Source organism: Lepisosteus oculatus, chromosome 3 (assembly GCF_040954835.1).
Source record: "Lepisosteus oculatus isolate fLepOcu1 chromosome 3, fLepOcu1.hap2, whole genome shotgun sequence".
In the NCBI taxonomy this organism is placed as follows: domain Eukaryota; kingdom Metazoa; phylum Chordata; class Actinopteri; order Semionotiformes; family Lepisosteidae; genus Lepisosteus; species Lepisosteus oculatus.
Genome location: NC_090698.1, coordinates 11303392 through 11328371, shown reverse-complemented (window position 1 = coordinate 11328371; position 24980 = coordinate 11303392). Strand labels below are relative to the sequence as shown.

The 24980-nt window shown below is 40.8% G+C and overlaps 1 protein-coding gene across 3 annotated transcripts in view; it reads left to right on the top strand.

Moving 5' to 3' along the window:
- Positions 1-2352: 2352 nt before the first annotated feature.
- nlgn2a (neuroligin 2a) overlaps positions 2353-24980 on the top strand; it is a 229268-nt gene continuing 206640 nt past the window's right edge. For 2 of the 3 annotated variants that reach the window (XM_006627356.3, XM_015340569.2), the window contains exon 1: positions 2353-3525. The gene's annotated coding sequence lies outside the window, so the exon portion shown is untranslated. The remainder of the gene's footprint in view (positions 3526-24980) is intronic. The other variant, XM_069186811.1, reaches the window with a different exon arrangement.

The window sequence follows — 24980 nt, the reverse complement described above, 5'->3', positions numbered from 1 at the left end:
ACACTGTGCAGAGGAAGAACACTCTCTATGTTCTTCCTTATTCACAGGTCATATACTGTATCATGTCATGGCTTAGATTAAAGACAAGCAACCAAATTTTACAAACTTCATATTTGTTTAAACAATTTCATACGTTTCATGCATAAGAATGTACAATACTGACAGGTTAAAAGAATCTCTTCAGTCTTGGTCAGAGCAGGCCACCAGGCACTTAATTATTTGGCAGTGCTGATGGTAATTTGTAAGAAATGAATGGCCTTATTCATGAAAATTAATGAAACACAGACTGTTGACAAATTAAAAAGCAGCGAATTTAAAATGAAGAAAATGAGACATGTCTTTATGTAAAAGGCAATAGTGTCTGTATTACTCAAGATGTGCAGCTGTGTTCCTGAAGCTGATGACCAACTGCGACTGTTTAAAAAATGCCTGACATTAGATCAGTGGGTCAATCAACTACCACTGACCGAATAAGTATGGTGATCTGGTGTGTTGCCAAATAGCATGATTTCAGGTTCATTAACTACTGTATATGCTGATGTGATGGCTGAACTACTGTAGTTGGCATAATTACATTTTTTATTACATTTATAATATTTATAATTTATAACATTTTAGTTCCTTTTGAAAACAGTATTAAATAAAGCAAATACAAAAAATACATACAAATGTATATGAGCACTAATCAGACACATTTGAAGACAAAAGAGATAATTCACCATGCTGTCGTCACGGGATCTGTATCAGCACAATGGAATATAGAAGATCTTGTTAAATCCATCCCTTTAACTGCGTCTTCTAATTCAGGATGGCACAGGAGCCATCTATCCCATCAAGTAATGGGCGCAGGATGATGTTTACCTTGGACTGAACGCCAGTCCATTGCTGGGCACACACCAACACAGGCACACTTACACCATGGCTAATTTTACCATAAACCAATTGACGTACTTACCAGCCTGTGGGAGGTACTGTAACTATAGCACCTGGAGGAAACCCATATGAACACAGGGAGAAAATACAAACTCCACACAGACAGCACCCCAGGTCTAGCAGCTAAGTGACGTCAACCAGCCAATTCAGCAAAGAAGCCAAGGTATCTTGTTCCATACATGGTAGCTTGTTATACACTCTCACAACCCGCCTTGTAAACATTTTTTTCTTGCATATTTTCTCAGTTTAAAATGCATTTCCCAGAGTTTTCCATTCTGTCCACTTGTTCGTTTTTCACGGTTGATCCTGGCGCCCACTGGCCTGTCAATGCCATTGCCTTTGAGCTTGTTCAATACTTGAACCAGATCCCCTCATAACCTTCTCTGCTCAAGGCTAAAAATATTCAGTCCTGTTAGCCTGTCACAATAAGACAATCCTTTTAAGCCCTGGAACGGTTCCCGAGCAAGAATCAATACATTTTTTGTCATGTGGTGACCACAGTTGTATACAATATTCCAAATGAAGTCTAATTGGTGCATTGCACATTTCTAACAATAATGTCCCATTATTCAAATTCTACACTTTCAAATAGTAATGCTAAAATTCTGTTTTCCTTTTATTTCTTCCCTACATCCCTCCATCCATTTTCTAACTGCTTCTTCCAACGCAGGGTCGCAGGGGAGCCGGAGCCTATCCCAGCAAGCAACAGGCACAAGGCAGGATACGCTCTGGACAGGACACCAGTCCATTACAGAGCAGACAGACGCAAACACACACACACACACACACACTCGTTAGAAGCCAGCATGTTTTTGAACTGTAGGAGGAAACCAGAACATTCTGAAGAAACCCATGTGAACACAGGTAGAACATACAAACTCCACACAGACAGCACCCCAGGTCCAGAACTGAACCCAGACCACCAGGCCTTCCTACTGTATTGTACTGTATATGGATCGTACAGTTCAATACATAAACAAATCTAGCACTCCGAGGCAGCAATGCTCACTATTCTCATTACAATTTCATACAGTAGGTTGTATTAAACTAGAATGCTGTGTAAAAGCAAGAATTTTGTATTTAACTCTTGAAGGTGCATGCGCGCAAAACACTGAAAATTCCCACCCCTCTTTTTCCTGCTAATATACTGTGCAGCTGTTACTGCTGTTACCTTTGTGTAACATTTGTGACGCTTTCCTTCTAGAGCTGTGCTCAAAAGACTTATTCGACAATACTTTTCCTTCTCCTATTATACGGTTTGTAAGTTCTTAACTGGAGGTTCAGGATGGATAACAAGAAGTCAAAATCTCGCCCTGCTTTTCCCAATCACAATCACTCCGGAAATGTGCTTTATATATTGAACACAACCCCTCCCATCCCATTAATCGCAAGATACTCTCTTGCGCCCCATCTCTGCCTCCTGCCTCCTGCCTCCTGCCTCGGTTCACGCCTGCTGGTCCTGTGGATAGCTGCCCATTTACCAGGCGGGTTAAGCCAAAACCTACAACAGTGTCTCACCACCAGATAATTCAAAAATTCACAGAGCGTTAAATTCCCGGGTGTTGTTGCTGCTGTGGTTCTTGTTGTTGTCCCCAGTGAAACAGTATTTTAAAGGGAAGCCGAATTCAGCCACCCTCTGACAAAGCTCCTCTGTAACATGTTAGCAGGTGTAGTGTAAAAGGACTCGCACGTGCGCCGGCACCGTGAGAACGGGCTTGTGTACAGCTTTAAGATTCTCTGACGTCACCCCGATGCAGGTTTCTGCGATGAAGTGCTCATGAAAAAGGACTGAATTCTTGTCTGTCTGAGCGGAGGAGATGGGTCTGGTCTGCGTGTGAGGAGAAAAAAAAAAAACAGGGGAGCAGTATCGGGCACCCAGGCGGAGGAGAATGTGACGGCAAATAATCGAGGCAGGGGAGCGCACTCGGGACCGAGGAACCACGGCAGCACAGACTGCGATGCGGAGATTCCTGAGAGATCGAGCGGACAGGCACGGCATCCAGTGAGCAGAGCAGAGCAGACCGGCGAGCATCATGATTCATTTCGGTGCTGATGTGCACATCCAGGGAGCAAACAAGCCGGCGAACGGCAAGCGAAGCGAGCGGTCGAAGGATCTATAAAAGCAAAACAGCAGCCAGAGAACACAGCGCTACATCACGGTAGCAGACTCCTGTTGAGACTCGCACTCTTTTTTTTTATTCCGATTTTTTTTTTAAATATCAGGGAGGCGGACGATCGCAAGAGGAATATGTATGAGATCTGAAAAAAAAAACAACAAAACAAAACAAGGGAGCTCTATATCCACGTAGCTCCCTTTTTCTGTGTGTTCACGTCCAATTTTCCCCGGTAGGTTTTAAGGCAATTGCTGATTAAAAAGGGAGGCGAGGGGTGTTGTCGGGAAACGGCCGAGAAAGAAGAAGGGTTGCTTTTTTGGGGGGGGGAGAGAATGAATTGATGCGCTAATGGAGACGCGTTGGTGAAGAATATTCTAACAGGGGATGGTGGTATTCTGAAACCGAGGTGGAAGCGAATGCCTTTTTATCGAAAACACTGGATCCCTGCAGCCCCTAGTGGAGTCCCGGGATTTTCAGGGTAAGCAGATTTTGTATGAATATTTCGGAAATTGAAAACATTTGGATGCTTATTTGACTTTTTTTTTTTTGCTCGAGTGTTCGTGCGTTTGCTCCAGCCGTGAGCAGCAATTCGGGCTTTCCGCTGAAAGGAAGCCGTGTGCTTGATCAAAAACTGTGATTTGTACGTCCGAACTATCCGTCCTAAAACCGTGTGCTTGCTGGCTCTGTAGATAGGAAGCGTCGCTGTACAGTGATACGGTGACAGATGCACCCAATTTGGAAGATGTCGTAAGCTTTCGTGGACGCGCTATCTTATCAGTTTAGTGGAACGTCGAGGTGGGCTTGGAGTGGATTTCAAGATCGCTTTCTAACTGCGGAGACATGTTTGTCTTTTCTGTTCCGATTTTGAGTCCGTTTTTGTTATTTTCAGCACCCCGTCTCGTCACCCCTTCGGGCGGTTTTCTCGCGCAGTTTTAAAAATTTAATTTGTCCCCTTCCCATCCGGAGCGTTCTTGTTTTCAATATTTAATTGGATTTTAATTGCGGTGGGTGTGGGTGGAAGTGTGTGCGCGCGCTACGGACGGAACTCCCCCTGCCATCCCGGGTGCCGTAATCTCCTGTAATCCTCCGGGTACCTGGAAACGAGAGCAGAGAAGTACAGAAGCCCCGATTGTGCATGCATCCTCAAATATCCACACTTATGCGCAAGCAGTGTTGTACACGACCGTCCTTGGGTGGGTAGCTCAAATGAAAACAGTACGCACAACTGGTACTGTAGCATGGAGAACACGAGTATTGTATCGCTCTAAACGCACTTTGCAGATTTTGAAAACAGACTTATAATTGAATGAAGAACGGTCAAAGGTAAAAACCTAGGTCTGCAGTGTGATTCAGGAAGCACCGCGTCTAGATTGTCTCGCCGGACTAAAATACAACTGTGAAGCCAGTAGACAGGAGTACCTATTAGAGTTCTTATGTTATGATGTTAGCGCTCTGACACGCCTCCCGCGACGTAATTGGTGTCTTCACTGTAGTGGACAGCTCCCGTCTGGAGCTGTGCTGCGTGCATTTGATAGATCTTTGCGTAGGGTGAAGAGAAACGTTGTTGTTTTGTTTTTGTTTTTTTTTTGTCTGAATTACAGGTGTTGGGTCGAGACATGGAAGAATTTGGGCATTTGGGGATTTCCACATTCGGGAATTATTTTATACTGTTCATGAAAAAAGCACATTTCCGTGTGTGCTTCGATGCTTCTTACATTTGCTGATCTTTGTAATAAATAGTAGGACATAACTATACATCTGCAGAAATCTACACAGCATGCCCTGCTAAGGAATATTTTATATCGCTCTATACAGTATATTTGTGTCTGGACTGCTCTGCCTGTGTCGCACCGCAATTCGGTTGTGGTGCCCCCAACTTTTACGCTTAACAAAAAAAACATTTCACAGATCAGAGATGAAGCGTAATGGGAAAATACTATTCTATATTTTTTAATTGACTTCCCTGTACAGTTTTTAAGACACAAAAGGGATCACTCAGTTCTATTCCCCGTAGTGCAATTTATTTAATAGGCTACAATTTTTTACTGAATAGTTCTCTTCATGACAAACGAAAGACTTGTTCCGACAAATGCTTGCTCATTACTCATGAATGTCATTTAGTGCCTTGACGAACCCTAACAGCTGCGCCTAGTATAGATACCATGGGAATCAGGCAGCATTTTGTTTCTACGTGCTTTTTACGTACAAGACTTGGGGATTCCATTAAATCGTATTAGGAGACTATTTCTGGTACTCTTACAAAAACTTCCCGCGGTAAATTTGAACGCAGAACCACCCCCGAGTTTAACGCGCTGTCACTGTGCACTGCCAGGATTTCGCTGGGCTGTACTGCAATCTAACAAGCACTCGCCGACCACAGTCACCTTTTATAGGGTGCTCAGACGACCCAGCATGGCAATTGCCTTAGATGTTAGATCCGTATTTACTCCTGCTCGTTGAACTACCGGCTCTCATCACAGTAAATGAATCTCACCTGTTGGCCGTTAACCGTGAGGAGATATTTACGGGCAAACAGGTGAACCGGTTTCGCGAGAATCATTTACGAAACCCGCATCAAGAGTGATCCCGAGAAGCATCCTAACCTGAAAGCCTACTCCTGCAATCATCTCTGTGTCTGGACATCTGTAACGGAGCTTCTCCCAAACTGCGACCTCTTCCCGCCTACTGTCGATCAGCTTCTGGGCTTCCTGACAATAGATTCTAGGACATCAAGGAATTGTGTTCTTCCGAAGTTTTTCTTTTTTTTTAAATCCCGTTTTTCTGACTGCGCAAAAGAATAAAATGCCTTAAGTAGATGGTGTTGGTTCACCAGTCAAATGTCATTCTCTTCATGCATCTCATTGGAATCTGCCTATTTTCTACTGTATACTGTCTAATCTATCCGGGGGCAATCTGAAATACGTCCTTGTTTGAATATGAGACTAAAAGGATGACACGGTGAGAATCGATTGAATGTTTACCCCCCTGACAACAAAAGGTGTGAAGGTTGGGTTTGAGGCTTTTCCTCAAACCCCATTACATAATTTACTTGGTTAGCAGTTTCGGACTGATTGGACATCCACTCAGGTGACTCGCACTGTTGGAGCCCCCCCTGCTGGACGGAGTGAGCCAAGTCGCCGCTGCAATGGTGAAGATGTGGGGGAGGGAGGAATGTGAAATAGTGAATATTGCAATTGCCATATAGGAATGTGCCTCGAGAGGCGTGGCTTTTCTTGTGGTTAGATATCTTTCTCTTCTAAGCTTCCCCCTGCCCCAGAGGGTGACTTGGATCTGACAGGCTATTTGACAGGACATCGGGAATCAATGAAGCAGGATCGGCTGTGCCTCCTGCTCCAGACATTATAAGTAGAACACCATTGGAGTCAGTGTCTGCCCTGCGGTGGACCGGTGCCCTACCTTGCGCCTGTTGCTTGCTGGGATAGGCATCAGCTCCCACTTCTCCCCTGCAACCCTAAATTGAATGAAGTGGCTCGAAAGTGGTTGGTTTGATTGGATAACTTTAGCATTTTTAACAGCACTGCAAATCTCTCAATGTGTGTGTTTCCAATCAGAGGTGGGACACAACTGTTTACCTTCGAGTGGGGGTACTTCACTAATGTCCAGTGGTGTACATTACTACAAAATTAAGTGGATAAAAGTGTCTGCCAGATACAGTACATTCATAATAATAACAATAAAAGATACTTCACATGAAATGTTTGCATTAATTATACAGAAGGCTATTCATCCCATCTTTTTAGTTTAATGGATAGTGGCTAATTGATCCCAAAATCATATTGCCCTTACTTTGAAGGCTCCCAGAATACTCCAGATGAGTATTCCCAACAAGCAGAAATGATATGAGACGATCTCCATTTAGGAGCCTGCGGGGATACTGCATGTTGGAGGCATTGATTTTAGTGGTGTTTATTTCAAGTGGAAGGCGATCTAGTTAAGCATCCATACCCCAGTGAGCTGGTATTTAAATGATCCATGTCAAAATTAAAACAAACACCGAACTCAAATTGAGTGAAATAACTGCCTCAGACCCTCAGCACAAAGAACGGAGGTCAGGATGTTGTGTTACACTTGAAGTATTGAAAACAACATTAGACACGGCAGAGGAGCCTATGAATTTTAAAAAACGCAGGGAACCTCACCATATCTGAACAGTGACTTCACAGTGAAGAAAGAACCCTATGCACTAATCATCACTGAACATCTGAGTTTAAGGACCTATGTATCTTATAATATTATGATAATTGATGAAGAGATGCTCCAATCTGTTATATTTTAAAGATGTAATATTAAGGTGCTTTTCTTTTTTAACTACTTCTTCCAGTTCAGGGTCATATGGGAGATGGAGCTGGAGATCTCAAAAAGCAACAGGCGCAAGGTGGGGTACCTTATTTTTTTTTTGAGGGGGGGGGGAATTATTTTGTTGATTTTAAAGAAGTAATCCCTATCACAAGTAATCTGTAACTAGAATGGATTACATTTTAAAGTAACTCCCTAGCAGCAGTTAATAGAGAAAGTATTTTGTATTTTTATAGGTATAGATAATAAATGTATTTTGTACAGTGGTAGGAGAGTTATAAAGCGATTATCTTTAAATGATATGTCCAAACATTCGGACCTTGATGGCTGGAATAAGCTGTAGGGGTATTAAGCCATACTTGCATACATTAAGGTTTTGAATTTATCTATACTAAATAAGGGCAGCATGGCCACTTTGGGATCTAAGAAGATCAGAATACAGACAATAAGCAAGGTCATGCTTGGACAGTCCTGAAATAGAAGATCTCCAAGGAAACCCAGTAAATGGGATGCTGCTGTAAATGGGATGACCAGTAGGTGGCACTCTTCCATCTGGACCGTAATTTCCAAACCAAAGCCACAGCATGGTGACAGAGGACACTGATGTTCTAAAATAAATTTCAGCAGCATAACCACCCTGTAACCCGATCTTAATGGACCTTAGCAATTAAGCAAGGCTGCACCTGGTCACTATTGGGACAGAATGGAAGACCATTAAGAAAAGGTAGCTTGTGACAGGGGGCATTGTGCTGTAAGTAGGTGCCACCTTTTGGATGAGACTTTAAACAGAGCTACTAGCATCTTATAGTAGGTGTTAATCCCGTGTCCTGGCAAAAATCCACACTGGACTTTTCATAGTGTAGTTTCCATAAATATCCTCCTTAATTGAATTGGTAAAGTCATTTCTCACTTCTCTATGCAGTCTGCTAGTCTGTTGTATAGCTGGGCTGCTGGTGCATAATAAGTGCCACACATCACCCAGGGGGCTGCACTTCAGGGCCGGATGAAGTGGTTTCATAGTGCAGCACTATGGGATACTTCAGGAGGAAACGTGCTTTATAAAAGCAAGCTTTAGTTACTTAGTGTTATTGTTTAATTCCACTTGTTGTATTGTGCCGAAAGGCCAGGATAGAAACACATAATGTACTGTGGAGCTGACGAAGTCCTGAAATGTGACGAAAAACATCTCCCCGTTCTCGGAGAAAGAGGCTGAGATGGAGACCTGCTGTAGATTGCCGGCCTCTAAATAGGCTTTTCAAAAGCCTGTACATACTGTACCAGTTCAGAATGCCAGTTTGAAACATGAAATGGCCGTTTCAAGCGGTCATTTCATTTAATAGTCGAGCTGGTTTTCAAGGTGAAAGACTAAATCTTTGCTGCTCATCACAACATCTTAACTGTTCCTAACCCCAAGTAAAGTTTATCATGGTAAATAAGCCTTGTATTTGCACTGTTTTGCCAGTTCTACAAAATGCTTTATTTATTTTTTTATTGTTGATATCCAGCTTGCTTTCTGGGATAGGCTCCGGCTCCCCTGCGACCCTGAAATGGAAGCTGTGCTTATAATCTGGATACATGCATATTAGGCTTTGCAGTCCTTTTGGGATGACGCCATTGGTTTGTTTTCTATTGTAAAGTTCTTTACAGTAAAGGCAGTGTTCAGCAAAGAAAGAGATGATTCCTCTGCCATCTCTTAATGTGATTTAAGACACCAGTACGATTTGAAAAACTTTACCTTTCAGAACTTCATGTTGTACAGCCCCGTTCTAGCTTGGTCATAAATTAATCACCCAGCTGTTTAAGAACCACAGCCTTTTGTTTGTTGTGTTTTAAAAGCAGGGAGTCACATTCTCAGAGGGGTAAACAAGCTCTTGGTCCAGGCCAGGGATGTGGAGAGACTTGATTGAAATGATCAATAGTGTTTGTTTTGACATGTTGAAAGATATTCTCATATCATCAAAAGTGCTGTCGGTTACCCTCTGTCTTTGAGATGCACATTCTATACCCATACTGAATATAGCCGCCGTTAAGATAAAGGTAAATTAAGTTCAAACTGAAAGTTTGAATAACTTGGAGAGTACACACAGTCTCACAAAATGTTTTTCTCTATACAGTACATTTTCTTCTACTCTAGAGAATCTTAATTTTCCATTTCATGCCGCCCCTGTAAAATAGCTTTAAATTACTGATTTCTTTTAGTAATGTTTTCCAGGTCAGGATCAGAACTGTAGTCTACTTGACACTGTAACAACCTGATTTTGTGCTAAATTTATCTAACACAGAGGAATAAAATGCAAAAACACTAATCAAGCAGATTTGCTGCAGTTACATTTGCAGGGTATATACTGGTATAAAAACGTCTTACTTTTTTCATGAATAAAGAAACACCAGATATCCCAAAATAACCTGTATTTATAGCCAAGGAGATACATTATGGAAACCGTACTGAAATTCTGGGAAGGAAGAATAAATACTATACATGGTAATTGAATGGGAGCTGTGGCTAAATTAGAAAGGAACCAGATTATTCTATATAAAATACAATGATTTTGCGCTTTTAATCACACTTCTTAACGATTGACATCGCATAAAGAAACTCTTCATGAACAGCTCATGTCCAGTGTTAAGCAGCAGATTGCAAAGTATGGGAAAGAGATAAAAGGGTAACAGCACACTTTGCTATCCTCAATTCTAGCCAAACTATACATAAGCTCCTCTGTCCCAGTAACAGACTGTCAATCTATGACGTCGAGCTTGATTCAGGCAGTTTTTTTCATTTTCAGATCAGAGTTCGTTATGAGACTTCAGGGGAGTGAGAGGACTTTGACCAGTATAAATGATGAGATGGGTCATGACTGTTAAATAGAATCCTCACCTTAACCTTAACTGCTCAGGCATAGATGTGCTGGTAAAGTCGAATGACCCCAAAGAGGAGGAGTATGTTCAGCTGGTTGAAATGTGTTAGATAATTTCAGGAGAAATGTTTGCAGCAAAATACCAATAAAATGTTCTCTGTTGCCCTTTTCAGAAACTTATCTTACCAATTGCTTTTATTTTAGAGGTGATACAAGGGTATGCTTGTGCATGATGTTACTAGTGATAGTCTGCTTTACTATGAGAAGATAACGTGCCGTATCTACCACTTCCTCTATTTATTACAGTTTGTGATGCCACAGTTTTCTATAAACAAAATAAATTATATATGCTATTAAATGCAACTTTGCTAACATATCGAGTACATATCAGATCTCTAAGCTGTCAGTGAAAATCTAAGGAAAAAATGAACTCCTAAAGAATAACAGCATTTCTGTATTTTGCTGTTATATGTGCTGTGTTTGTTTTTTTCAGTATAAGTATGAGAGATGTGCCTTTGATATTACAGTTTCACCCATTGTAGCTATGACTCAGGGGCATTTACCTTGCTTCATGAACTCAAGTCATGATCAGCAATTGCAATTACAGTGTCTACATCCCATTAGTGTGTCTGTCCTGAGGGGCTGTTTTCTTCTAGATTTGAGGGTCATTGTTGAAACTGAAAAGTGCATTGATTCAGCACTTATTCAGGTTGTATGCTACTGGTATTTTTCTCAATGTAATGAGTAACATTCCTTTGGGTAAATTCATGTGCTCAGTATATTTTCAGTATCTGACATGGGTGTGTTCCCTTCACTGTTGGCGAACCCTGTACCCTTGAAATTGTGGGTGATGTGTCTTTGGATCTTGATTTTCAACACATTCCAGAAATGGCTTTTGGTCAACACCAAGCTTATTGCAGGAAAAGGAAACAATCTTTGACCCATTTATCAAAAATTTTCCTCGTTTTTAGTCTGTGTGACTTTTCGTTTGCTGATATGTGTTGAGAACATGTACTGTATGGGGTTCTGAAAAGAAGCTAATAAAAACTTTAACGTCAACTGTGTGTTACAAATGAATTAGTTAGTTTTCAGTTAGTTTTCCTGGTCTAAACTAGAATTAAAGAAAGTTTGAAAAGCTGAAGAGGTCTTTCAGAGCATTTACAGTAACTCATTTTAATGACAGTAGGTTGGTTTTTAACTAGACAGTCATTAAATGATCTTAGAGAGTCTGCTTTAACAATATGGTCAGTTTGCTTTAAAAAACAACTCTTGAATGGAACTGTGACTTACCCTGGAGGAGAGATACAGTACACACAAGATTGCTGATAGGCATGTCTAGGTAAAACAGACATACTGTACCAAACAGCCAGAGAGTAAAGAGAAAATGATTTAATATACAGTTTGAGAAGAAGTTAACCAAGACCATAACATAAAAGCCTAGGCTGTTCTGAAAGCTACTAAATAGACTTTGTCAAAAGTCTTTCACTATCAGTAGCTGGGCAGCTTCTTCCTTAGACTTCTCCAAAAACATTTCTTAAAGTTGAATGCTTTAAGTCTCAATAGCCTCATTTACCTCAGTATTTTCCATTTCGTATTTATTTAATACATAAATAGACATAAATATATAGTTTATGATTTTTAAAACTGCATGTTAAAACTTTAGAAAAGTTATTTTTTGCTTCTACCTTGTTTGCTAATCTTTCTAATTTGGTATCTTCTGCAAACAGCTCTAATTTACTAACTATACTTATACAATTTAAGTAGAAGTGGTCCTAGTACAGATCCCTGTGATACTCTATTAATTATATCACCCCCATACAGGGTTGAATACTCAAATTGGGATGTACTGTAGTACAGCACACTAGTAAGACCGCATTTAGAATATTGCATACAATTTGGTCACCATCGTATAGAAACTATTTTGTGCAAACTATTCTTATGTTCTCACCTTTTAAGTGTTTAGTCCAGTTCATACTAGTTTTGTCAGTCAGTATTCTGCTACCTTTGAAATGATGTGGTTTACAATTTCAAACTTTTAAGAGCTAAGAAATGAAACAATTTAATTAAGACAATACTAGAATGATTAAAGGTGAATTATTTGGAGACACTGAGGTCTCCAGGTCCAGGGATTGTGAAGCACTGGTTTGATCAAATTAAGAACTAGTTCAGATTTGAGAAGAGGCCAGAATTTCTACATTTTGTTCTGACGTATTGACCAACAAAGAGAATCAGTGAGCACGGCTCCCATTGGCATGGGCATGAGGGTTGAAGACTGTTTTGCAGGATAATATACAGAGTTCTACTGCTTCTTCCTGCTTCCTTTTTGGCACACTGCAGTAAGCTGAATGACTAGTCTCCTCCGTCTCCTAGCAACAGCAGCAAATGGTTCTGCAAGAGGTCAGAATGTGCTGACAGAATGTCATAAACTGCACTAGAATATTAAACTTGAAGTCATCAGGAAAAAAAGCCATTTCTTAAAATAATTTTGTCATTAACAACCTCCAGCTTAATCTTCTTAAATCCCTCTGTATTGCTGTATTTTAACCATGAATTAGAATTAGAAATGCCAGTTTATTCAAAGCATGCAGTGCTACACAGCAAGGAATATTTTAATGTGATTGGCACACCTGGGAATGAGAGGTGTGTATCTCTTCTTATTTCATGACACATCTTTCCTCCATGTGCACCTTCCATAATTCTGTGTTTTTCACACAGCTCCTGAAGTGAAAAATGCCTCGATTTCCTCTCCCTCTCAGGTTATTAGAGGAAAAATGCCTGGGGAGGAACTTGTGCTGCTGCAAGGACATCTCACCTGGGGGTTTGGACACAAAATCACAGGCCAGCTGCAAGCACGATACCAGAAACGACACTGTCCCAGCCAGTGTTTAATTTGTAAATTACGAGGTGCCAAAGCTCAGTGTGACACTTCTGTTGCATTTTTTCAAAATTAATTCAGTATCTGAAGAAGCAGACACCACGAGTGCTGAATCATGTCAGCCACAAGCACAGCCTGCGCTGCATGTGTTTAACAGGAGCAGGCCATTTTTTAATGGGGAATTAGGGTACTTTTCCACTATTCAGTGCCCGTCAATACATCCCCTTAGTGTGGGAAATTTAAGATTGAAATGCAATTCCTCCTAGTTTTGCACTTTGGCGGCATGGAAGGGCAGTGGAGAGCATTGTAGCCTCTCACGTCTGGGGCCCTGGGTTCAATTCTGGACCTGGAGTACTTTCTCTGTGGAGTTTGCATGTTCTCTGCACTTTCCTCCGGGTGCTCCAGCTTCCTCCCACAATCCAAAGGCATGCTGGTAGGTTAATTGGCTTCTGGGAAAATTGGCCCTGGTGTGAGAGTTTGAGTCTGTGGGTGCCTTGCAATGGTCTGGCATTCTGCCCAGGAAATGGATGGATGGGATTTACCACTCAAACTAAAGTTTTTTTCCCACTTTAATAAGGCCTCCAACATACCTGCAGTCCTGAGGGGGCTATCCAGGCTGCTTATTTGTCAAGCCTTCATCCTTCACTAATAGGATCTACTCTAGGTTGTCACTGATATGACAAAGAACTTCTTTAGAGTCACCCATTAATTGAAGTACCCCTTACAGTTTAAGTGTGTTGTTCTTTTTTGGCTATTATAAGAGATCAGTGTTTATGTCCAGGAAGAGTTTCCGAATGCACATGTTGTGATGCTTTATTAGCAAATAAATACTCATTGCGACACCGTCATTAAGCTCAACAATGACTCAAACACAACACACGCATACTTGCCCTATCTTGACTATTAATCACAGTCTTGTGTGCTGTGTTTTATTTGTAAGTCATGACGTACTAGAGCTCAATGTGAATGAGAGGGAAACAAAGGAATTTTAAAGTTGAACATTTACCATTTAAGCCACTACTGTCGATAACATGCTAACAGGGTAGCTTAACCATTGTTTCATCAGTAATTTTAAATACCATGATAATAAGCTACAAGACCTTCTCTATTTTTAGAACGTTTCCACTATGATGGTCCTGTTTTTTTGAAACGGTAGGTTAAGAATCTTTTTGGGTCCTATCTTTTAAATATAAAGCTGGTTCAAAAAGGTGGTTCTTAGCCACGGAGCTGCAATCTGAAAATGCAAGGTGTGGTGCTGTAAATTGTATAAATTGGGAATTAATTAGACACTTTGGAAGAATTGCTTCTGTTGGTTTGTCACATATCACACTGATAAACAACACTATTGACACTAATTTGATCAATGTTATCAAAACAAATTTTTAAAAGACACCTATAACAACAAATTTTGGTATTTAGCAGTTGATAGAGCAGCTACAACATTTGTGACAAGGAGGATGGTCACAATATTTGGCTGCCATCTTGGATTCATTAAATAAGCACTTGAGCAATTTGCCAACTGAAACTGTGCAGATGGGCAAGGCAGAAGTTGATATACATTAAGACAGTGTTGCCGTCTGTTATGATTGTTTTAGGCACTCAGAAAACATCAAAATCATGTGTTTTTGGAGAGTTGTATCAAAATAAGGTAATTCCTGGGCAGCTGACCCCTCAGAGTTCCAGTTTCAAATGTTGCTATATTTAAAAAGAGCACCCATAAGCTACAAATTATACAAATAACAATTTAATGTGTGCTTAATATTCGTATCTTTGAATTTTTCCCAATACGTGTATCTAGTGTAGAAAGTTATAGGTTTGTGAATAATCACAAAGGAAGTGAAGCTTTCACAAAATCTGGTCACCATCTCATTAGCAGCTATATAAGATATTTGACCGGTCCTTCTGATCAATGAACAATTAACTTATACTGTAGCTCCACAATGGCTCCAGTTAGGATCATAATTACTATTTGTTATTATATATCTGACCTAAAGGTTTAATCAAAATCACCTTTTAACTGTTTATTGAGGGCAGAGGGTCATGATTATAATGGAGCTTATGTGGAAACCATTTGTGTTCTCAAAAATGTCCTAATTTGTGACCTTTTACTTCTCTTTTAAGGTCCTGCAGAAACCTGTTTCTTTTTTTTTTTACTAATTCTTAACTAATCGTCATCGCTGTAGTTTAGTCCTCCGGCAAACAGAGCTCTAAAGTCCATTTTTAACCTTTTATCCTTTTGCAGTGTCATAACTAATAGCAATTAAATCTTCACTTTAAGCTTTTAACTAGATTAACATGCACACAACTATAATAATAAGAAAAGTTAAAAATATAAAGGCAAGCCACCAAGGAAATGCAAGTTCATTTTGTTAACACAACATACTGTACATTTACTGGATAAAGATCACCACTGATTATAACTTAACCATGTGTGGATAAAAGTACATACTGTATAGCTATTAACACTTAATTACATGTCCACTTTATTTAGTGAGTATCAGAGCAGCAATAAGTAAGCTGATCACTGGGAATATGAATCCATGTACTGGATGCTGGTGTTTGCTTTATTTTGGTGTGTAATTGATAACGTAATACTAAGGAGCTGACCAAGAAAGTTGGTTTCAAAACCTGATTTCTTATTGATTTGATTGATTTAATTGTGTCATGTCATTTACCAATCTGCTTCATACCATACGGATTGATGCCATTATTTATTCATTTTATGCTCCCATTGAATTCCTCTCACACGCTCCCATGTTTCAGCTGCTGTATATCCACATCCAAGCTGCACTCTTCTCTGGGGCTGAAAATCCTGCCGTGAGAAATGCTTTCTTTGTAATTGATCTGTGTTGAAGGTGGCAGGCGGACTCCCCAGGAAGGCACCACTTTTTTTTTTTTACGAGAGAAAGTGTTTTTGATGGACAGAGAGAAGTACAATGAAATGATTTTATTTGTCCTCATAAGCACATAAATGCATCACTGGTTTCGTTTTTGCGATAAAAACGACAACGCAGTGTCACATAGCCCAGCAGGAAGAACGGAGGAATTAAAAGGGTACTGGCGAGAAAAGCTAAAGGAAGGGAAGCACACTGTGCCTCTGCTGCGACGGTGCTGCACTGCACATTTCCTGTCGAGTTTTATTGTAGGAGTCATGGGCTCTGAAACGACTGCAGTAAATCAGCCAGAATCGCGCCCTGTATTGGAATCAAAGAGAGATGGATTTCCGAACCCTGATCATTCCCTTCGGCAACGAGTTCAGCTCCTTTAAACTGCTGTGTTTGGTGGGATGTCCATGTCTACTTTCATAAAGCGTGGGTGAAAACGAATGGAACTGAAACTCTATTCTACAGCCAACTACCAGTCGCACCCATCAAGCTAAACAGTCAATGATTCAAGAGGCATAGAGTACAGCCTTTCTGTTCTCTCTCGCGTCCCTCAGCTGTTCTTTAAATGGTACTTTCCAAATATTTTTATACATTTTCAGGCCATGTTTTTTCAACTTTTGCAACAAACGTGACTGGTTTTGGTTCATTTTAATCCATCCGTTTTTTAACCACTTCATCCAATTTAGGGCTGTGGGGGAGCTGGAACCTATCCCAGCAAGCAATGGGTGCAAGGCAGGGTACACCCTGGATAGGACGCCAGTGTCCATCGCAGGACACGCACAGACAGAATCCCTGACACCAGGGCCAGTTTTCCCAGAAGCCCATTAACCTACCAGTTACCAGTATGTGTTTGGACTGTGGAAAGAAACCAGAGCACCAAGAGAAAACCCACACAAATATGGGGATACCATACAGACAGCACCCCAGGTGCAGAATTGAACCCAGGTACCCAGCGCTGTGAAGCAGCAATGCTCACCACTGCACCAACATGCCACTCAAGTTAATTTTTAAATAATATTAATGTAACCATATTATTAACTAACTTGTCACTTTACAAAGTGACTTACTGTACTGTACTCTTGTATTCATGTGAATATCCAGCTTTGTGTCTAAATAAAATCATGTGGTTTATCTGTTTGGTTACTGTTTATACAGTTTATACAGATCTGTTCTGTATAAACTATAAATAATTGTATATGGCATTTTATGAAAAAATGTTTGTAACACTTTTGAGGTCTACTGGCAGGATGAATAAAACCTCAATTTAGTTCTGGCACACTTAGACACAGGAGCTTGTTATAGAGAATGGAACAATGTTTATATCTAAGCAGTAGGTGCTAGTTATATTGCACGTGTTGAAGTAATACTATAATTTGCAGTTCCATAATATTTGAAAAATTTGGAGGCTGCTGGATGCCATAAGACAATTCAGAAAAAATCACAGGGAAAATGGTCATTTACCTCTTTTTAGTGAACAGGTTTTTTAGGTTGTTGAACTTGCATACACAGTACATTAAGAATAATGTTGAATCACCCTGGCCCCTTTTGATGAATGGTTTTGCCAGTTTCCTTTTCTGACATGTTGGCAAGTTGCTGACAGCACATAATAAGCGCTGAGTACTAGTGGCAAACAGGCCAGAGTTATAGAAGCACTGATTGAAAAAAAAATCTCAGTGACTGATGCCATTTGTTTGGAGCAGTAATGAGAATGAGTTGCAGTGAGAAGTGACGCTGTTTCAGCACCTGTTTTCTGTCAGTGATTAAGTTGAAAAGGTACATTCCTTGATGTACAGAGGTTGATGTATAGCCTGCTGCTCAGACATGTAACATTACAACACTCAAGCCGTGTGGAATCTAATTTACTGTGAAGAAGTATGGTGTAATGTGCACAACACACAGCTGATTGCCTCCATATCGACTTCTGTGTAGTTCATACCACTTAAAAAGCATCTTCCTGTGACTGCAAGCAAACTTCCGCAGGGCTGGAATAGCGTTGCAAGTAAAACAGAGTGGTACAGTGATGTAGCTGTCATGCATGTTGCTGCGAAAACGAATGTCTTGAATCTCTGTTACACAAGGCATCGGCAGGGAGGAACTACGGTAGAATAGGGAGTGTGGCACCGGGAATGTACAGTTTCTGTTGAAAGTGTAGGAAGCATCGCTTTGCTCCTGATGTGGAGTTGAGAAGAGCAACAGCTCGGTGGAGATACATTCACACAGGAATCGCGCGCTCTTCCGTTTTTACTCTTTAGATCTTGCAGGCACATACAGTACAGCAGAAGTGTGAAACTAAAATAATCAAACCGTGCTGGAAGGAAGTCACAACAAGTTACCAGCACAGTCGAAGCTTTTCAGTCTGTCTCTTCTTCTGCCACAACCTCTTAGTCCTTTATATCTTCTATGTTGCTTTTTTTCCTGCTCAGCTTTCCAGATCTCTCTTCCTGCTCCGCTTGTGGCTTGTGACATCCTTCCAGCTCATACCAGCCTGTCCCAGACATGTCAGGGAGCTGGTGACAAGCAGAGGGGGCAGTATTAAAAGTGGCAGTAGAAACTGGGCAAGAGGGGGCAGTATTAAAGGTGGCAGTAGAAACTGGGCAAGAGGGGGCAGTAGAAACTGAGGAAGAGGGGGCTTTAATAAAGGGGCATTATTAAAGGGGGCAGTAGAAACTGAGGAAGGGGCATTATTAAAGGGGGCAGTAGAAACTGAGGAAGAGGGGGCTTTAATAAAGGGGCATTATTAAAGGGGGCAGTAGAAACAGAGGAAGAGGGGGCTTTTATAAAGGGGCTGTAGAAAGTAGGGCAGAAGGGGCATTATTAAAGGGGGCAGTAGAAACTGGACAAGCTCTACAGTAGGAAGCACTGTCAAAATGGGTTGTTATGACGAGGATGACATGAAGTAGTGGGTCAGTCAAATTTAAAGTGATGATACCCTGACTGACTAAGTCCGTCAAGCCTTGATAGCACTTAACTTGTGTATGTCATTTCTTGGGGAATCCCAAACGTCATCTGTCAGGATTCATCGTCATCAAAACTGAAAACTAGAAGAAAAAATTAAGAGATGGTGACAAAAGAATGGAATATTTTAACTCCAAACTGACTGTTTGAAGGCACAACATTTTGAGAAAGCCTTACTCGGTTGCTGCTTAAAAAAAAAAAGATTAGTTTATAGCAAATATCATTATCCATGCCTGTCCCTGAAAGAAATAATCTCCTGCTGTTTTGACAGAAGGCTATGAACTGAATACCTGCATGGGCGTGAGGCTGCTATGGGCGTCATCTGTCTATCTGGTTTTGTCTAATTTATTGGCAAAGACCGCATTATCTGACAGTACTTCAATAACCTTGAGAAAAAGACCAATAGCAAGGAATTTTTTTATTTAACCTTACTGCTCATCACTAGTGTGTTGCATTACCTTTTGGTATTTTTGGTGGTCTGTTTCCCCTAACCCTCTGTGGGCTGGATCTCCTCTGGGATCGTAGCTTTCTCATTGCTCCCCTTCCAGGAAAGACAGGATACACTTTTGCCTTCTCTATATAGCCCTTGCTCTGTCTTCTTGAAGTGGAGTCCCACAGGCTTGTTAGCTACTCTAGATCAATCCGTCACTAGCCTGAATCCCCACTCTGTCTCCTTCCTGGCTGGAGTCCAAACACAGACTAAATCTCTGCCTTCCTGGTTGGGCTTATATGTCGCCTAATAACACTAAAAAAATTGCTGGCAGAGACCAGAATACACAAAGAGCCTCTGCTGTCAGCAATTTTCCCTCCTGTTGAATTATAGTTACCCCAGGTGCTCAAACTCACTCAGGCCCCATAAGTCTAATTGTGCTGCTCTTTTCAATTACCAAGTAGCCATCTTGGCTCAAGGCCACCCCACTGGGTCTGGAGTTTGAGCCGAGATGGTGACTTCCTGAAGTCACCTCTCACTACATCACTAATGGCCATGGCAGTAGCTGTGTTGGAGCTCTTCTGATTGTTACAGGAATTTAGGATTTCCCTCTGCTCAGTATGCAAATTTTGTAGAAGACAATTTGCCCTAGAGGCCAAGCACAGAATCAGTAGCCGCAGAGCTATTGGATGGCCAGGATGCCTTAATATGAGAATCGAGGCAGAAATAACGAGTTTCAGTCTGACATTGCCTGATTTTATTCTTGTATTGCAGAGCAAATGCTTCCCGGGAAAGGAGACATTCTTGGAGATGAATTAATCCATGAAGTCAATTAGAGAGGAGTTGTTCACTGTTAATTTTCTAGGCAGTGCGAGGTCACATTTCCTGGGGCAGTGGACAACTACTGTACAGTATATAGTCTATTTTTAGCGATCTGCATCTCCAGACTCCAGTAAGTACTTAAAATCTGTTCTTGTGCAAAGCCTGTACAAAGAATGAGTCTGTGCAAACAACAAATGATTGCAGTGTGTTCTGTTTTAGAAGTACAGATTTTATTTTTCTAATAATTAGATCTGTTTTTTTCAGTAACAGTGATTGGCCCTCGTTGACTTTACAATGCATGACAGAGAGTGTCAGACAGTTCATGGCCTGTAATGATGAGGGAAATTTTCAAATTTAGCATTTTCGGGATTGAGTGTCCTGGTGAAATTACTGTACTTTGCAGACAGAAGATGGAAATTGAAATTGCTTTGCTTTCCTTTGCAGTCATTTGACATGATGGGGCTATATTTTCTGGGAAACGTCTGTCTCACAGAACGGGATTGTCTCACATCTGAGTGAGCAACTTGCCCTATCTAATTTTCTGGAAGAGTTACTCTAAGAGGGTGAAAAAGGGTAGACATTACCACCATGGTGTCACAAGAGAGACAACAAAAATAACTTATTCATGGCTGTTTTCCACTACTTCACCTAAGAACATAAGAGGTTACAAATGACAGGAGGCCTTTCAGCCCATATAGCCTGGTATTTAGACGCTCACGTAAATGACTCCAGTTGCAACAAGACAGCACAGTAACAAGGGAATTAACCATCCATAAACAATTATTACATTAATCCGTGTTAACAGCTTATTGACTGCAGATTAATAAGTACACAGCGTTAGATATGTACAACCATTTAACCCTGAAATCCCTGTTGCTATTTACTGAGCATCAGAAGAAATGTATCACTGTACAGTATTTATGCATGTACGGTATGGTTTTAGAACAATAATTTACACCGATAGATGGCACGGTGGTGTTGTGTTTTTAGCATCGCTCTCTCACAGAGCTGGGGCCCTGGGTTCAATTCTTGGGGTGCTGTCTGTGTGGAGTTTGTATGTTCTCCCCGGGTGCCCTGGTTTCCTGCCACAGTCCAAAAACAATCAAGTCCACATATGTTAGGGTGTGTATCTGTGTATCTGGAGTGGCATCCCATCCAGCAAATACTAGACTGGCTCTGGCTCCCCCATGACTCTGTATTGGAAGGAGAGGTTAGGAAATGGGTGTATAGATGTACTGTACACTGCTTTTGGATAGTGAGTAAATGTTTTTGGTGTCACTTTGATTAACATTCATGACAGACCGTAAGGCTTTCAAGAGACTTGAGTGTTGGATAAGCACTAAATTTCGTCATTGGTGGGACAGTTGAGTAGGAAAAAGTGTGAGTCAGGAAAGAAAAAAAGAAAGGTGCCAGTACACCTCACTTCTAAAGAGAACAGTGCCCTTGTGAAAACAGTGTGTTGAAGCAATGCTTCAGCCGTGGAGACAAGCCCTCTCAAGCAGTGACTCAACCTTTTCCTGTTGACCACCATGATAAAGTGGAGCAAAGGTGGTGCAGAAATGCCATATAATACGTATATTGTTATCAGCTATTTTAACAGATACTGACAAAACTATGTAACCAGAAAACGCATTTAAGAGCTGTGCAACATATTAAACCTCTTAAGGAAATTCTATTTGGATTCCATTACTGTAATGGAATGTAATTTATTAAACATGAATACACTGTGAACTGACAGCACTTACTACGTTTCATTGGAAACTATTATTGTTTTTGTGATATCATTGTATAAAGGGCTGTCGGGTTCAAAAAGCTTTTGTGCTGTACCTGGGACAGGCGTGGGTGCCATGGTAACCTTCCTCCCACCACTCACTGCCCCAGACTCCAAAATCATCCAGGCCTTCATCTCAAAGCCACTCTCCAGATGCAAAAACTGAACTGACAAAAGACCACTCATGGCAAGAGCTGCTCTGTTATGGGGCGACTCTGTTATACTTTTACAGAGCCAGCATGAGTTTCCACCTCGTTGTTTCCTTCCAGGAAGCATGGAGGCGCAGTGGTTATCATTGCAGCCTCGTAGCACAGGGGTCCTGGGTTCAATTCTGGACCGGGCTGCTACTGTATCTGCTTGGAGTTAGCATGTTCTCCCTGTTTTCACACTGGTTTACTCCCACCGTCCAAAGATATACTGGTAGGTTAATTGGCTTCTGGGAAAATTGGCCCTGGTGTGAGTGTGTGTTTGTGTCTGTGTGTCTGTCCTGCAGTGTACCAGCATCTCATCCAGGGTGTACCCTGCCTTGTGCCCGTTGCTTGCTGGGATAGGCTCCAGCTTCCCTGTGTCGCTGAATTGGATACAGTGGTTAGATGATGGATGGAGGCTCCTGTAAGTCATGTGATGGTTAATTGGGTGAAATCTGTCCACATCTTGTCTTGTCAAACAATAATGACAAAGGGAGACAAGCAGAGGTGAGGAAATCATCATGAAAACATGATCATAGTGTGAATTGCTTTGAAGAGTATTTTGAAATTGTACAGGCTGATTGCAAAGCAAAAGTTTATTATTCATGAAAAGCAGACTAAGGAATAAGGAATGAGACACAGCAAAGAGCAGTGAAATAGGAGAGGGTAGATTTGAAATCGGCGAAAATTGATGACTGTAGTTTAGCTTGAAGCACAGGATTTTTTTTGTCCCCATGTGAGTAAACCAAAAGCAATAAAAAAACAGGATTCACAAATTATCCACAAAACATTAGGAAAATATAAAGGAAAACATACTGTAGTGCTTTATAAAATGATTAAAAAAACAGAATCGTCCAGTTATAGAAATGGAGTGCATTGAATTGCTAACAGAGGAGAAAAGGAAGATGGGCAAAGAGAGAAATAGGATAAAAGGAATGTGGCAATTGAGTCTAAAATAAATAACAGAAAGTACTTTCAGTACGACTACAGGAAAAGAACCATCAAGGATAAAGTAAAAAATGTATCCAGGACAAAAAAAGGAAGCAGCATACTATACCCCTAGCAACAGAAGACCAGTGCATTGTATTTCTGTGTTTTGGGTACTAAAAGCACTCAAGATCAATAAATCCCCAGGGCATGGTGGTATCTTACCAATTGTACTGAAAGTAACAAGTGTTATTATTTAGAAGCTCTTGACACAGTCACTCAAGATGGTTAGTACTCTGGAAAATTGTTAATGTAATTCCAATCCATGAAAAGAGTGAGAACACTGAATCAAATAATTATAGACTGGTACAACAATAATATACACAAAAACAATTATATAATACTAGAACTAAACTAGAAGATCACCTATATGGAAATAATATAGGAAATAGTAAACATGGATTTAAAAAAGGAAGGTCTTAAGAGTGCCTTGAACAAGCAACATCAGTAAAGAATATACATTTACACGGGGCATAAGTTATTTAGGTTTTCAGAAGGTTTTTTTGATCAAATTCTCAGAATTGCAGGTGATAGACATTCACGGGAAAGTGTTTGGATTCAGAATTAGTTATTAAATAGAAAACTGATTGTACAAATAAGGTGTGAAGACTCATTTTGGGGTGGTTTATTTAGTGGAGTACCACAGGGATCTGTACTAGAACCACTGCTCTTAATTTATAGCAATCATCTAGATTCTGGCATAGCTGGTAATCTAGTCAAGTGTGCAGATGATACCAAATGAAGAGGATAACCAATTATTGCAGAAGTGAAATTCAAAATTATTTTAATGAAACTCAAGACTAGATAAACATCTGGCGGATGACATTTCATGTAGACAAGTAGAGGATTTTGCCTGCAGGTTGAAAAAGCATAAACCATTAATACAAAATGGGAAACTGAGTTTGAAGACATAACTTTTGAAAAAGACTTAAGTATGAACCAAAGACAGGAAACTCTTCTATAAAGGGTCGTGGGACAATGGAGTAAAATACCCAGCTTAATGAAGCCAGTACCCTGCAGGATTTAGCAGGATTAGATCCTTGAATTGCTAACTACCAAACAAGACAGTTCGTCAGAATGGCATCCTCTCATTAATAACTTTAATATGGTTACATGTTTTTATCTCAGAAGCTGAGAAATACTGGTCCTGGGTTGAGAGATCATGGAAATCTAAGCTGCTGCTGTAAGTGATGTTGGTTGACCAGTAAATGGTGATATTCCCTCTGGGCCAGAAGAGGTCATCTGCTTGTATAAGTGTGGCTACGAAGTCATATACTATACATATGTAGTTCAGGTAGCTGCGTCAGCGTGCGTAGGCTGCAAAGGAACAAGTAATAGGTTTATTCCATGCTGAAAAGAGAAGAAAGAAAACGCAACGTTTCAGCCGTGGAGCCTTCTTCAGGTGTTAGAAGAAGAACACCCGAAGAAGGCTCCATGGCCGAAACGTTGTGTTTTCTTTCTTCTCTTTTCAGCATGGAATAAACCTATTACTTGCTACTATACATATGGGTCTCCTATAGAGAATGTGAAGTACTTGCGATTTCTGTATAACTGAAGAAATCATATAGCAGGAACTGTACCCAGAAGGATCAGGTCCTGTTTTCAAACAGGTGTTGGGACTAGGAATGCACTCAGTCCTAACTTATATAGACTGTCCATCCATCCATTTTCTAACTGCTTTCTCCAATACAGGGCAGTGGGGAAGCCTATCCCAGCAAGCAGTGGGCACGAGGCAGAGTACACCCTGGATGGGATGCCAGTCCATCACAGGGTGTACACAGACACAGACACAAGGCACAGACACACTCTCACCAATTTCTCCCCAAAAGCCAGTTAACCTACCAGCTT